The sequence below is a fragment of the Mesoplodon mirus genome (genome assembly GCF_964341445.2).
Source record: "Mesoplodon mirus genome assembly, chromosome: 18".
NCBI classification, from domain to species: domain Eukaryota; kingdom Metazoa; phylum Chordata; class Mammalia; order Artiodactyla; family Ziphiidae; genus Mesoplodon; species Mesoplodon mirus.
In genome coordinates, this window is record NC_138994.1 from 58,185,419 (window position 1) to 58,200,049 (window position 14,631).

The following is a 14,631-nucleotide window of genomic DNA, read 5'->3' on the forward strand; positions in this document are numbered from 1 at the left end:
TCAGCACAGAGACATTTTCCAGGACCTCCCAGACTTAAAAAACTCTTCCTTCTCATAATGCAAGTACGAATTACAATCACAATGTGTTGCCACCAAACACCCACTGGAATGGCTAAAATGGAAAAGACAGATACTAGCAAGTGTTGACAAGGATTTTTTGCTGGCAAAAAAATATGAACTGGCACAACCACTTTGTAAACACACACACACACCCCCCCAGGGCTTTGCAATTCCACTTCCAGGTACATACCCAACAGTAACATGTTTACCAAAAGAAGTATACAAGAATGTTTGCAGCAGTTCTATTGTAATAGCCCCAAGGTGGAAAAGATCCAAATGTTGATCCACAGTAGAATGGAGAAGTAAAGGTATATTCATACAGCAATGAGAATAAACAAACTACTGCTCCATGCAACGGTAAAGATGAATCTTATAGGGGCTTCCCTGGTGGCGCAGTGGTTGAGAGTCCGCCTGCCGATGCAGGGGACACAGGTTCGTGCCCCAGTCCAGGAGGATCCCACATGCCGCGGAGCGGCTGGGCCCGTGAGCCATGGCTGGTGACCCTGCACGTCCGGAGCCTGTGCTCCACAACGGGAGAGGCCACAACAGTGAGAGGCCCGCATACCGCAAAAAAAAAACAAAAACATGAATCTTATAATGCTGAGTGAAAGAAGACAGGCACAAAAGAATGCATACTAAATGATTCCATTTACATAAAATTCCAACACAGGAAGATTACTATATGGTGCTAGAAATCGCACAGGGGTTATCCTCCGACAGTAGATGGAAGGGGGCACAAGGGGGCTTCTGGTAATGTTCTGTTGCTTAATCTGAGTGCTGGTTATATAGACGTTTACTTTGTGAAAATTCATCAAACTGTACACTTAGAATTTGTACACTTCTCTAGTTTCATATATATATATATATATATATATATATTTTTTTTTTTTTTGGCTGCATTGGTCTTTGTTGCTGCACGCGGGCTTTCTCTAGTTGAGGCGAGCGGGGGCTACTCTTCGTTGAGGTGTGCGGGCTTCTTATTGCGTGGCTTCTCTTGTTGCAGAGCACGGGCTCTAGGCGCGTGGGCTTCAGTAATTGTGGCTCACGGGTTTAGTTGCTCCGCAGCATGTGGGATCTTCCTGGACCAGGGCTCAAACCTGTGTCCCCTGCATTGGCAGGCGGATTCTTAACCACTGCACCACCAGGGAAGTCCCTCTCTAGTTATATTTTAAAGTTTATAAAAAGAGTTTTAAAAGCATCTAATAAAATATTTGTAATTTGTAAAAAAAATAAAATTAAATTTAAAAAAACCCACAACATGTTGACTCCACACCCGCCACTCCTCAGTAAAGGTCCTTTTCTCTGCTCTCTACATCAAAATTTCTCCAAATATTCGACTGCACTTCCTCAACCTCTAATTCACTCTTCAGCCTTCTCCAGTCTAGCCTGACTCAATCACTCTGCCTAATCTCTTCTTTGTAAGGTCACCAGGACTTCCAAGTGGCCAGGTCCAAGTGACGCTCTCTAGCTTCATCTTCCTCAACCTCCCAGCAGGGCTGGACACAGGCAACCCATCCTTCCTCCTGGAAAAGCTCTCCCCTCTAGGCATCTCCTAGCTTCCAGAACTCTGCACCCTTGGTTTTCCTCCTGCCTCAAAGCTTCCGTGCTGCCCCCCTCCCTCTGTTCTTAAGTTTTGCCAGTACCTAGGTTGTCTTCCATTTCCTCTCCATCCACACTCTCTCTCTCGAGGAGACCCCAGTCAGGTGGCTTTAAACACCATTCTCAAGCTGAAGATTCGTCAGTGCCCATCTCCATCTCCCTTGCCCCCGACAGTGGTCTAGATCGCATCTCCCATCTATTACTCACATTTCCCTCCTTAGGCCCTTTGAATTGGCTGTTTGTTCCTCCGCCTGGACTCTTCTCCCCAGAATATCACGTGCTTGGCTCCTTCTTGTCATTCACCTTCAGTTCAAATGTCACTTTCTAATCTCATGCCTAACACTTAGTACTAGCTGGTGTTACTTGCTTACTTGTTAACTGCCTTCCCTAACTAGAATTTAAAAATCCATAAGGGCAAGGACTTTGGGTACTATTGCATTTCCAGGGTCTCTCATAGCTTCTTGGACAAGAGAACTGCTTCCTAACTAGTTTCCCAGCTTCAGTTCTTGCCTCTCTCCAGTTCTTCCTCCACAATTCTTTCTTCCTTCCCTGACAAAAACACTTAAAGCTCTTTCATGGACTCCCATTACATTTGAGAATTAAAAATTCCCACTCCTTGGGGAGGGGGAAGGGTAAGCTGGGACGAAGTAAGAGAGTAGCATTGACATATACACACTACCAAATTGTAAAATAGATAGCTAGTGGGAAGCAGCCACATGGCACAGGGAGATCAGCTCAGTGCTTTCTGACCACCTAGAGGGGTGGGATAGGGAGGGTGGGAGGCAGACGCAAGACGGAGGAGATACGGGGATATATGTATACGTATAACTGATTCACTTTGTTATACAGCAGAAACTAACACACCGTTGTAAAGCAATTATACTCCAATAAAGGTGTTAAAAAAAAAATTCCCACTCCTTACACGGTTAAAAGACCCCACGTATGCCGCCAGCCCCGGCCCACTTCCCCAGTTCATGTCCTGCTCCTTTCCCGACCACTTACTAAGCTTCAAGCCTTGTGAGCTTTCAGCTCTTCAAGGACACCAGGCTCCCTCCCGCCACGGGGTCCCTGCACTTGCTCCCCTGCCACTACTGCTCGTTCTCATCCTCAGGCCTCTGCTCAAGTGTCACCTGTTTAGAGGAGTCCTCCCCAGTCACACACTCGTTCATTGCCCTTTCAGTTTCCTTTGGGAAAATGATCATAATCTGTAATTATATCTGTCTGTTTAACTCCAAGGGCATAAACTCCAAGGGCAGGAACCTCATCTGTCTTCACTTTTCTATCCGCATCATCTAGCACAGGGCCACTTCATAGCAGGCACCCAAATAATTTGTGGAATGAACAAGCCGAGGTCAGAGAAACAGTCCATATTTTATCAATACAGCCCATGAGGCAAGTACTAGTTATCTCTGCTTAGGGCCCAAAGCATTTTGCCAATATTTACAGTGACATAAAGTGACTATGAAAAAGTTCTTTATCTAAAACAAAGGTAGCGGGACTTCCCTGGTGGTCCAGTGGTTAAGAATCCGCCTGCCAAGGCAGGGGACACAGGTTCAAGCCCTGGTCCGGGAAGATCCCACATGCCGCGGAGCAACTAAGCCCGTGAGCCACAACTACTGAGCCCGTGCGCCACAACTACTGAAGCCCGCACTCCTAGAGCCTGTGCTCCGCAACGAGAAGCCCGCGCACCACAACGAAGAGTAGCCCCCGCTCGCCGCAACTAGAGAAAGCCCACGCACAGCAACGAAGACCCAACGCAGCCATAAATAAATAAATAAATTTATTTATTTTAAGAACAAAGGTAGCTAACCTTGGGCAGGCTACTTAAGCTTTCTGAGTCCGTTTCCTCACCTGTATAAGAGGGTAACACCTCCCCTGTTGGAAGGTTACTGTAGGGATGAGAAGTGCCTAACCTAACAAAGTGCCTAACCTACAGTAAGTGCTCCATAAATAGCAAACCAAAATAAATTGTCGTTAAACTATACGTTACAAGTCTAAAATGGCAACGGCTCAGCTGTTCAATAGCAACTACTGACTGGCAAGCCCAAGGTCTCTCTCCCCCTCTGGTCGCGCAAAGCCCAAGTGTCCTACCACCCAAGGGACTGGGCTGGATGGGGACCACGACACAGCTGATCACATCACCCACACAATAAAGACAGAATCATTATCTGAAGAACTCACCTGAAGTTTAAAATCATCTCTCAACTTGGAAGGTTGCTTATTTTTTAAAAGAAGTTAGTCTGGAAAGAAACTCGAACTCCCTCAAAACTCTTTAACGTAAAACAGAATCTCAGAGTCGCAACTGGAATTTTCCAGGAAAGCTGCCTGAGGGGTCCACCTCAGAGAGGGAAGATTTAAAATGCTGGTGACAACACAATGAGCATAAAATAGGGTGACTGTGGCATGTGTAAGTTAGGCAACCGGCAGAGTCAACCATACTACAGACGGGTCTCCCTTGCCAGGTGTGGGACAAGGACACATGTTCTCGGTGGTACTGAGATTATTTCTGAGATATTTATTTTAGAATGAAGAACTCAGAACACCTAAGTCACAGAGGAGACAAGTATATTGCGGAACTTTAGAAAACTTTAGAACCCCAAGGCCTGAATTAGAACAACAGCCCTGCTGGGGTAGTGTATAGGCTGGACATAAACAGGGGAGCTTTCTCAAGGGTGCAGCATTCCCAAAGGCTTTAAAGCCTAATGGATGTCTTCCATCCTCCAAGGCAGTCCTTTAGATGTGGGTAATGGATAATGTATCCTTCCTAGATAAGAATTTTCTTTTAGGGCTAAATTTTTAGAAAACGGAACAGTAAAAATATATATATTAAAAAAATAAAGTTCCCAAATATGTTCTACTTTGGTTTTCGATTCTGTCAGACTTGACCTTTAATCCTGGCCCTAACAGTGAGTCACTGAAGGAGCTTGAGAAAGTTGCCTCTCTGAGCTTCACTGTAACAGGAAGACACTTACCTGCTTCCCCCAGGCTGGACACACAGTTGGCGCTCAGTATGGAGGGAGCAGGCCTTACTGGGCTTTCCAGTTTTACATAAGGGGTGGAAGGCAGTACTAGACGTCCAGTAAACAGTAGGCACTAGACTGAGGCACGGGACCAATGAGGATCGAGTGTCTGCCTCTCTCCAGAGCCCCATTCACACTGAGACGCGTGGGAAGACTTCAGAGACACCGGGCCCTGGCTCCTCTCTCCTCCCATCCGTGCGTTACACTTCTGTACAAACGATCAAAGCTTTGGGTGAGAGAGAGGATCTCCTGTGCTGGTGTTTCAGGCACAGGCAAGGGGAAAACTGGGGGAGTTATTCAGACTCCGGGGTCCTGAAGCCCTTTCTCAGATGATCCTAGAAATTTTTATTTTTTAAGGAAAAAGCAAAAACACTACAAAACACCTAACATGTGCCAAGTGAGTTGTTACATGTCCATCTACTGTCTTGTTTAATACAGTAATGCTGCCCCAAAACTCAGAATTTAAATGGTTATTTTGTAAATGAAGAGGCTGGACCTCAAGAGGGTTGGGTAACCGGAGCAGGGTCACACAACTAGAGGGCGATGGGATGTAAGTCCAGGTTCTTCGAGTCATTTGTGGTCCTCCAGAAAGAGGCGGCTGCTTTCAGCACCCACATGCCCCACCTTCAGCACCAGTGCTTCAAGGGCCTTGCGCCAGGAGAGCAAGGGGAGAAGACCAGGGAAAGCGCCTGAAGCGGCCAGCGGGGGGGAGTGCTTCGCACTGGTTCCTGCTCCCTTCTAGGGACACCCAAAGGGGTACCCACCCGCCAAGCCAACCTTCAACACTTGAGGACCTTGTGAAAGGCACCATAGACAGAAAAGCCATTCCTGGGAACCTAGAATTTTAGTTTACACATCCAGAAAGGCATCTGCATTTCCTACTTCCTACAACCTCAGGGCACCAGTGCTCCAGACAGATGCCCACTTCCTCAGGGTACAGCCCTTCCTCAATATTTGGGATCCGTTTCAGTTTCTATTCTTGCCCACCTGTGTTGGTCCAGTGGAGGAGAGAGGGGTTTCTGACTTAACTGTCTCAAGTACAACTAATGCTCTATTGGCCCCCTTTTAAGAAGTGTTTTCACTGGTAACCATTAAATAATAATGAAAGTCCTAAATGTCCATCGACAGATGAATGGATAAAGAAGATGTGGCACATATATACAATGCAGTGTTACTCAGCCATAAAAAGGAACGAAATTGAGTTATTTGTAATGAGGTGGATGGCCCTAGAGTCTGTCATACAGAGTGAAGTAAGCCAGAAAAACAAATACTGTATGCTAACGCACATATATGGAATCTAAAAAGATGGTACTGATGAATCTAGTGGCAGGACAGGAATAAAGACGCAAATGTAGAGAAGGGACTTGAGGACACACGGGGAGAAGGGGAAGCTGGGACGAAGTGAGAGAGTGGCATGGACATATATACACTACCAAACGTAAGGTAGATAGCTAGTGGGAAGCAGCCGCATAGCACAGGGAGATCGGCTGGGTGCTTTGTGACCACCTAGAGGGGTGGGATAGGGAGGGTGGGAGGGAGGGAGACGCAAGAGGGAAGAGATATGGGGATATATGTATACATATAGCTGATTCACTTTGTTGTGCACAGAAACTAACACACCACTGTAAAGCAATTATACTCTAATAAAGATATAAAAATAATAATAATAATAATGAAAGTCAGTCATCAGAGCTCAGGGCCCCACCCTCCTTGCTCTCAGCTCCAGCTACCCTGCTATGCTTTCAGTCCCCAAAGGCCAAGCTTACTGTGGCCTCAGGAACCTCCCTCCAGTTCCTCTCTCAGCCTCGACCCCTGCTCCCACCCCACCTCCCTCATGTGGCACCTACTTCCTCAGCAAAACCTTCTGGGCCCCGTCTGTGCTCTCATAACAACTTGAACACCTCCGGACAACTATCATTCATTCATCTGCTCAGCCTTCTTCCAGTCACTAGCAATTCCAAAAGGAACAAAACCAGGCAAGGTCCCCGTGCGGCGTGGCATGGCGAGTGCATTCTAAGGGGATGAGCATTCTGGCAGGACCGCATTTAAGCAACCATTTAACAATTCGTATGATTCTTTCTAAAGTATTCTTCTCCAGTGATTAGGGAGCAGAAGGTGAAACAGAAAACAAGAGCAAGTCACTTTACAGCTTTATTTCCAACCTCAGTGCCAGGCAAACGTGATCACCAGGTATTTGTTGAAATCTTACTAATGATAACGGCATTAGAGCTTTAAAAACTGTGGGGAGGGACAGACGTTCATTCTTGAAAACTCCACAACCGTGATGCAATCCTTTTAAGGAAAGATGTCATAGTAACGCTGCCTACACCTCACACATGCTGAAAATAATTTAAGCGTCTGCTAAGACTGCTTGAAAAAGAAGGAAAGAACAGGAACAGGAACAGACTGACCTGCTAAAAGTAATAGAAAAATGTTACGATTGTCGGTTCTTACAGCATTAAAAAGCCAGAAAGGGAGAGCCTCAAAGATGTACAAGATCGTCAGTCACTTCCATCCCTCCCCTGCATCAAAAGGCACAGAAGGCATCAGGGCCCTCCTGGAGGCTGTGGTTTGAAATGGTGCTGCGATGAAACTGCAAAGAATACAAATAAAGATGAAAACAGCAAACGGAGAAGCAAGAGAACAGAGAAAAGAAATGCTGGAAATCAAATAGACAGACCTCAACCAGACAGCCAGGTCCAAGCAGAGCTTTGCCTGTGGCTACTAGGAGCACAGCCCCAAGCCAGGTGGGAGAGAAACAGGACAAAGGCGGTGAGAACCAGAACAGCAGAGGGTCTCGGGGCACAGAGTGTTACAAAGACAACATGAAGAAGGGGAGGGCTTCCCTGGTGGCGCCGTGGTTGAAGGTCCGCCTGCCGATGCAGGGGACACGGGTTCGTGCCCCGGTCCGGGAAGATCCCACATGCCGCGGAGCGGCTGGGCCCGTGAGCCATGGCCGCTGAGCCTGCGCGTCCGGAGCCTGTGCTCCACAACGGGAGAGGCCACAACAGTGAGAGGCCCGCGTACCACCAAAAAAAGAAGGGGAAAAGGAGAGAGATTTCTACTTTTGCACCAGTAACAAATGAGCTCTTTTTTTCTGCAGCGGTAACTGTTGTAAACAACTGAAAAACATACTTAATAATCATAAATTATAAATGTTCCTGGAAACTCCCTGGTTTCAACTAGTTCATGACAAATATCTGCAGAGGGACCTCAGCATCTGCTCTGAAGTTCAGGGGAAAGTAATTCTAACCAATGGGAGTGTGCCAAAGGATCACCCTCGGGGTCTGACCAATTAAATGGCTGCTTCTTTGTGTGGCGTTTAGGAGAGATGACAGATGGAACAGTGCAGCAGAGAAACCTACACATTTAATTGCAGCCCAGGCATTCTGCCCCAAAGGGCAAGTCAATCAGGGAAGAAAGCAGTGCAGAGTGAAGTCTTCTAACAACACTGAAAACAGAATAAACGGACCTGCAGTTTAATTACCCCGGGATCCTTCTTCCATCAAAACTGGTGACAAAGCCCATCAAGAATAAAGACTCTGATCCTCCTTGTACTCTTCGGCAGGGAACAGGATTTACCAGATAAGCTTGTCTGGACCTTCTGATTGAAGAAGCTGCTTTCACTAGACACTATGACAGTGACTGACTAATGGGTAACCATGATAAAAAAAAAAAAAAAAGTTCAAGGAGACAGGAACTAGGTAAGAGGGTTTGTGGTACTCCCTGCCCTAGGAAAAGGCAGTGCTTCAGGACGGGCGAGTCTGCCTAGGATCAAAATGATGTTCTTTACGTAGCCAAATGTACTGGGTGTGGAAGGAACAAAGACTCTAGATTTTGGTGCTATTTAATCCCTTTAAACCTTAATTTCCTCAGAAACAACAGAACCTGCCTGCTTCACTGAAACTGGTAATTGAAAGAATTAAAATAACAAGCATTTCTAGAGCTTAGCACATAATAGGTGCTCAATTAAATTTGGCTATAAATAATTTAAAGCAAATCTTTTTTAAAGTTCTTTAATGGGACAATTTATCTGCTCTATCCTCTACTTAAAAAAACAAAACAAAAAACAAACAAAAGGGCTTCCCTGGTGGCGCAGTGGTTGAGAGTCCGCCTGCCGATGCAGGGGACACGGGTTCGTGCCCCGGTCCGGGAAGATCCCACATGCCGCGGAGCTGCTAGGCCCGTGAGCCATGGCCGCTAAGCCTGTGCGTCTGGAGCCTGTGCTCCGCAACGGGAGAGCCCACAACAGTGAGAGGCCCGTGTAACGCAAAAAAAAAAAAAAAAAAAAAAAAAAAACAAACAAAAAACGCTGATACCTTTAACCAGGCTCCATCTAGTTTTCCAAAGATCCTCCAAGAACTAAAAGACTCCAGGCCCCTCTCACCAGCTCTTAATTTTATAATGTCTGAAGAACTTTTCTGTGAGGTGGTCAGAAGTGGTTTCTCCACAATGCAGCCCTAGGCTGTTTCTTTCCAATTCTACTCCATTGCTAATAAATTTGTCACTTTTCCTGCAGCCCAGACAGCTTAGCCTGTCCCTTAGCTCCTCAACCCCTCTTTTCACCAAATTCAGGGAATGGAACATTCTAGGCCCTACCTGGTGCTCCGTAACTATTTGCACTGCACTGAAGTCAGATGGGATTTGGGGATAAATCCAGGATGAATCCAGACTAACCCCCTCCTCCCAAAGACCTTTGGGCTTGGTTTGACGTTTGACCTCAATCTGAAAATTATGCTGACTTTCTGAAATGTTTTCTGCTCCTGCCAGGATATGATATGCCCACTATCTATCCCAAGAAGCAGAAATGGAAATTTCTAGTTCACCCAGTACCACAAAGAAAACCTTTGTATTCACACCATATTATCTCCTCGTGAAGAACACCTGTGCTTACCAGGTCTTCAGGTTTTATTCTTTGCCTATATATCCCACAACACAGTGCAAACTGCCTCATGTTCACCACTCCTTGACAGATCCAAGAAAAAAAAGCCACCTGTGCTGATACCCGGAAGAACTGCTGTTTTCAGGGATGTTGTGACGTGCTGCTACTTCACCCATTTGCTCCTGGAATTATCAAGTGGCAGGAGAGTCTTCTTTGCAATGGGGCAGGGACACGACATGCACCAAAAAAATTACCCAAACCTTTACCTGCCCCGTACTCATTAGTTTATGGTTTGAGACCATCATTGTTCTGAAATAACTCAAGCAGTTATAATAATCCACAAAGACCCCAAGATTACTCCCTAATAGACATAATAAAGCAGATTTCACAGTGGCAGGCAAGAAGGAATGGCGGGGGGTAGGGGGGGTCCAGAAAACAGGGGTTCCGAAGATTGTTTGCCACTGAGTACCACCCCACCCCAAGCAAATTACTTAATCTCTTCTCCAGGAACTCGCCTAGGTACAAAACAGTTCAGCAGTTGCCATTAGGTCCAGCCTCCACAACGGAGGAAACTTTCAGAGGCTAAAAAGAGCCCAGGGTCACTTGTGAACTACCTTGCTCAGGAAACACTCAAAAGGTGGGCTAGAAATCCTGGAATTCAATAAAAGGAAACTGTAATTTAAAAGGCTAGTGAATTAGAGGCTAAAATTTCCTATCGCTATTAAAAAATAAATAAGCAAGCACAGCTTGAATCCCGCATCTACCAAAGGTAACAGACTAGCAATCAATTCAGGGGTTTCATTTTATAAAATATATGGATGCAATATGGTGTAAACTAGGAAAAACCACCACGCACCAGGAAGAAAGAATGACCTGATCCCCAGAAGAAAGATCTGCACCTGTACAAAGGCAAGGGCAGTAAAGGTCTTGTTGCCTTATCTCCTTTTTAGACCAGAAGCAGACACTTCTTCAGCCAAGCTCAAGTATTAGAAGTCTTGACTTATTAACTACACCAAGTTTCAAAACACAGGCATACAAGTTACAGTAAAGACAAGCACATCCTGTTTGCACTTGACTTCCTGTTCTGGGCTGTCTGATCTCTTTAGAGGGCTGCTCCCTAGCCACAAATAGGTAACCTTTCACATCTGCCAACCACTGGCTCACTGGACAGTATTTCAGTGACAATAAAATACATAGTTCCACGAGTCAGGTAAAAGATGCACCTAAAAAGGACCAAAAACCAATCATGAGCCTCTAAGACACTTTCTGGATTTCCCATGCTTCATACTGACATCTGACCTAGAGTAAACAATAAACACTTAACACAAAGAGTGCTGAGATAAGAAAACTAAGCCTGGAACAAAATTTGGAATATGAGGGCTGGGAAAAAGAGCAAGAAAAATTGGAAATGTTTTTATTATTAAATGTTGGCCTCCTTTCAAATGTAGAAGGAACAGATTTCTCTGTCAGCCAGTCCCCAGCGAGCAGATCCCCAGAAGGGAACCACGCAGAGCGATCACAGCAGTTAACAGGGCCCTTCTGGTGAACACTGTCCCCAGTCCAACCTGCTACCAACCTCAGTCTACTTTTCAGCACTGCAAAAGCCTTCAGTTCAGAGACCTGAAGGCTCCACTTCAAGCCAAACTTCCACTGTTTTCAAAGAGGTAGTTCTTCCAAGCCACATTCAGTGCTGGGAATAAACGCTGGGCAACGAATATCCCAGTTTTTATGCACAAGTTATTTAGCCTCTTTGGGTCTGCTTTCTCATCTGGAAAACAGGAGGGTTGCACTACCCTAATCACTAATGTTTCTTCCAGCTGTAGAAGAAATGCAGGAATCCAACAATAACAGTTAGCAGAAGATGCTATGGCTTCCTGCTTTCCTTCGCTCAAATAAGATGCCTCTAACATCCCACATCCCACATCCCGCCATGTGACTCTACCTTGATCTGCTTCCCAAGCACCCAAGGATTTTTTTTCCCTTTCCCTTGAAATGTGGATCAGAAAGTTTCCCACTTGAAAGCAATATACCAACAAACCTTGAAGACTCTTCTTTACACGTCTTTTTAGTAAGATGGTAATGTAATCCACCACTTGGTTCCCATGCTGGTCATATGATTCCTGGAGTGAATAGAGCCACAAAGGATGCAGAAAATTGACCAGCAACATGTGGTACTCCCTCCCACACAGTGACTGCTAATGGGGAAAGAATGAGGCAAATCTGGGTAAGAAAAGGGAGTGGCGAAGACCAGTTCGATGAGTCAGTGCAAAAAAAGAAATAAGAAAAGAAAAGGAAATGGAAAAGGAGGAAGGGAAGCAAACAAGAGGGAAAAATATCTAAACCAGTGAGTAGAAACTTAAATCTGAAATTCTGTTATCCATTCATCCAACAGCTATCCAATGTCTACTATGTGCATGAAATGGAACTAGACTCTGGAGGAGATACAAAGGTCAACCAGATAGCTCTGCTCAATGAGTTTATGGTCTAGTAGGAGAGATAAAGGCATGTACACAAACAGTTTAAATATATGGCAGAAAGTGCACTGTGCCACAAAGGAGACATAAAAGAATCCTCCACTGTGAGACTCAGAGGAGGAAATGATGACTCCCAGTGAGGGATCAGAGAAGGCTTCATTGGAAGAATGACATTTCAAGCCAAAAACACAACAGAAACAAGGGCACACAAGTAGGAAATCAAGGACATATCGTTTCAGTAAGTAACTAGATTTAATTTGAGACGTAAGTGGGCATGAAGGGAGAGATGGTAATAATAATAGCTAACGATCCAGAGAGCCATGGCTAAACTGGATAGCTGGATTGGAGCCAGACTGAGCATTCCAAAATCAGACTCAGAATTTGAACTTAAATCCAGTGGGGAAGCAAGGGGAGCGGGGCGGTGGGGAGGGAGGTTGACAAGTTAGGAGCTGGAGGAGTCTCATAACTTAACCCATAAAACTAAGGTAATAAAACCAACACAGAATCAATGTGTGAAGATACACAAAGTCCCTCCAAAGAGATACAGTGTCTTCCAAACCAAAAGCAAGAAGAGAAGAGGAAGAAAAGGCTTGGATGATGGCATTAATATACTTAAACAAAGAATGGGACCACACCAAAGTGTGGTCAACAAAGAAACTTATTAGAAAAATGTAGAAAAAATAGAGGGGGCCACATTGACTCCAGAATCACCCAAGGCAGAGAAACACTGCAGTGAGGCGACACACCATCTTCTCTGTGATGGGACAAGGTTCCTTCATGAAGCTTAAATGGGAACAGCATATAGTAGCAGTTAGGGGTATATGGGTTCTTGGAGTCAGAGGGACTTGGTTCCAGTCTCAGTTCAGCCTCCTACTAGCTTGGACAGAGCCTTGGTTTCCTCATTTGAAAACTGAGGATAATTGTGCCTACTTTGCAGGAGGACCGCTGGGAGAATTAAATGTCCTACTGTATGCAAAGCACTTAGTGCAATACCTGGCATACAGTGAGCAATCAATAATCTTAGCCTTTTTGTAACTGTGTTCTCTCCTACCAACTATCCTGTCACATTATTCCATGCTCACGAAAGCAAGCTTGATATTATTAAATTTCATTTTTCAGATCTCTTGATATTTAACAGCAATGTCCTAGCAAAATCCAGGATCCAGTCAACAGGAAAGGAATCCACTCTAAAATAAAAATTGGCGTTCCACTCTGAGCACAGCCACTCAAGTCTGAACACAATCCTGTCTCCAAAAGACTGATCATTTCCAGGTACAAAGCAAAATCCATTTAGAAGAACCAGACCTGAAACATAGTGACCAAAATCCTCAGAGGTCTTCCTGAGAAGCTAGATGGCACCCAGCAGACCAGTCCTACCTGATGCCACCCTCAATCTACAATAAGCCAACCTGGATGATACTTTCCCATACTTCTCCTTACCTTCCACCTCTCTCACACCCTCCAATCATGCACCGTGGTGAAACACTTTATCTCCCTCTCTAACCTTCTAGAGGTCAAAGATCCCATCTTGTCCATCTTTGCATTCTTTTTTTGCCACATCCCCAAATACCCTGCATCAAACAGAACCACAACAAATATTTATCGTAAGAATGTATCTCAAACACGACTTTTCTTGACAACACAATCCATGGCGATCTGCCATTGCTGCACCCTGAGGCCCTCTTCTGATTTACTGAATTCTTATTCTACACTTTTCTTCCCCTCCTTTCCTCAGTCTCTCCATCCCTGAGCTACCAAGTATTACAGAAAAGTCAGAAGTCTTTATTTACTGGGTTCCCAACAAATTCATACAACTGGGACCAAGCCATCAATGGGCTCAGAAATCTTTTATTCATCTCTAGTTGATGTCTCATAGCAACTTTCCAAAGAGCAGTGTTGTGCAGGATTTAGGACACAGGGCCTGGAGTTAGACACAACTCAAATTCTTCCTGTGTGATCTCAGTCGAGGTACTTGAGGTACTTAACCTCCTTAAACTTCATCTTCCAAATCTGTAAAATGCAGGACCTAAATGAGGTAATTAACAACAGAGTAAGAGCTCAAAAAAATGGGAACAGTTACTCTTAAGTAATCTTCCAAACCCTATCCCCTCTTCCACTCCTTCTTTGTCAGATAACTAGAAACCTCCTCTCCTACTTTACCAAAACAATTCAACTGGGTCCTGTCCACTTGAGAGGCAATGGTGGTACAGTGGGGAACACTGGCGTCAGTCCAGCTGGTGCCACAGACCAGATATGTGACCATGCGCTGATTGTTTCATTTGTGCCTCAGAGTCCTCAACTGCAAAACAGGTATTCTAATCTGTTCCTTGTAGAATCACTGTGAGAATTAAACGGAAAAATATGAAAGCAGTAAGCAGAAGAGGGGAAGAATAAGCGAGGTGATAAGGCTTCCAAGTAAAACAGACCCAGTTTCAAATTCCAGTTCCATCACTTAACTGGTTGTGTGACCTCAGACAAGTTCATTGCTCCAGACCTCAGTTTCTTATCTGTAAAATGGGGGAAAATAACTTCACAGGGTTCTTAAGAGGTTTAAAACAATGTGCAGACTAACTGGCATGTTAATTTCCCACCCTTC

The 14,631-nt window shown here is 45.0% G+C and overlaps 1 protein-coding gene across 8 annotated transcripts in view; it reads right to left on the bottom strand.

Moving 5' to 3' along the window:
• Window positions 1–14,631, bottom strand: part of RFFL (ring finger and FYVE like domain containing E3 ubiquitin protein ligase) — a 70,204-nt gene that overhangs the window by 25,846 nt on the left and 29,727 nt on the right. The window contains exon 1 of one of the 8 annotated variants that reach the window (XM_082603155.1): window positions 11,600–11,713. The exons of the other annotated variants lie outside the window; for them this stretch is intronic. The gene's annotated coding sequence lies outside the window, so the exon portion shown is untranslated. Of the gene's footprint in view, window positions 1–11,599; window positions 11,714–14,631 lie in introns of those variants that run through there. 8 annotated transcript variants of the gene reach the window in all.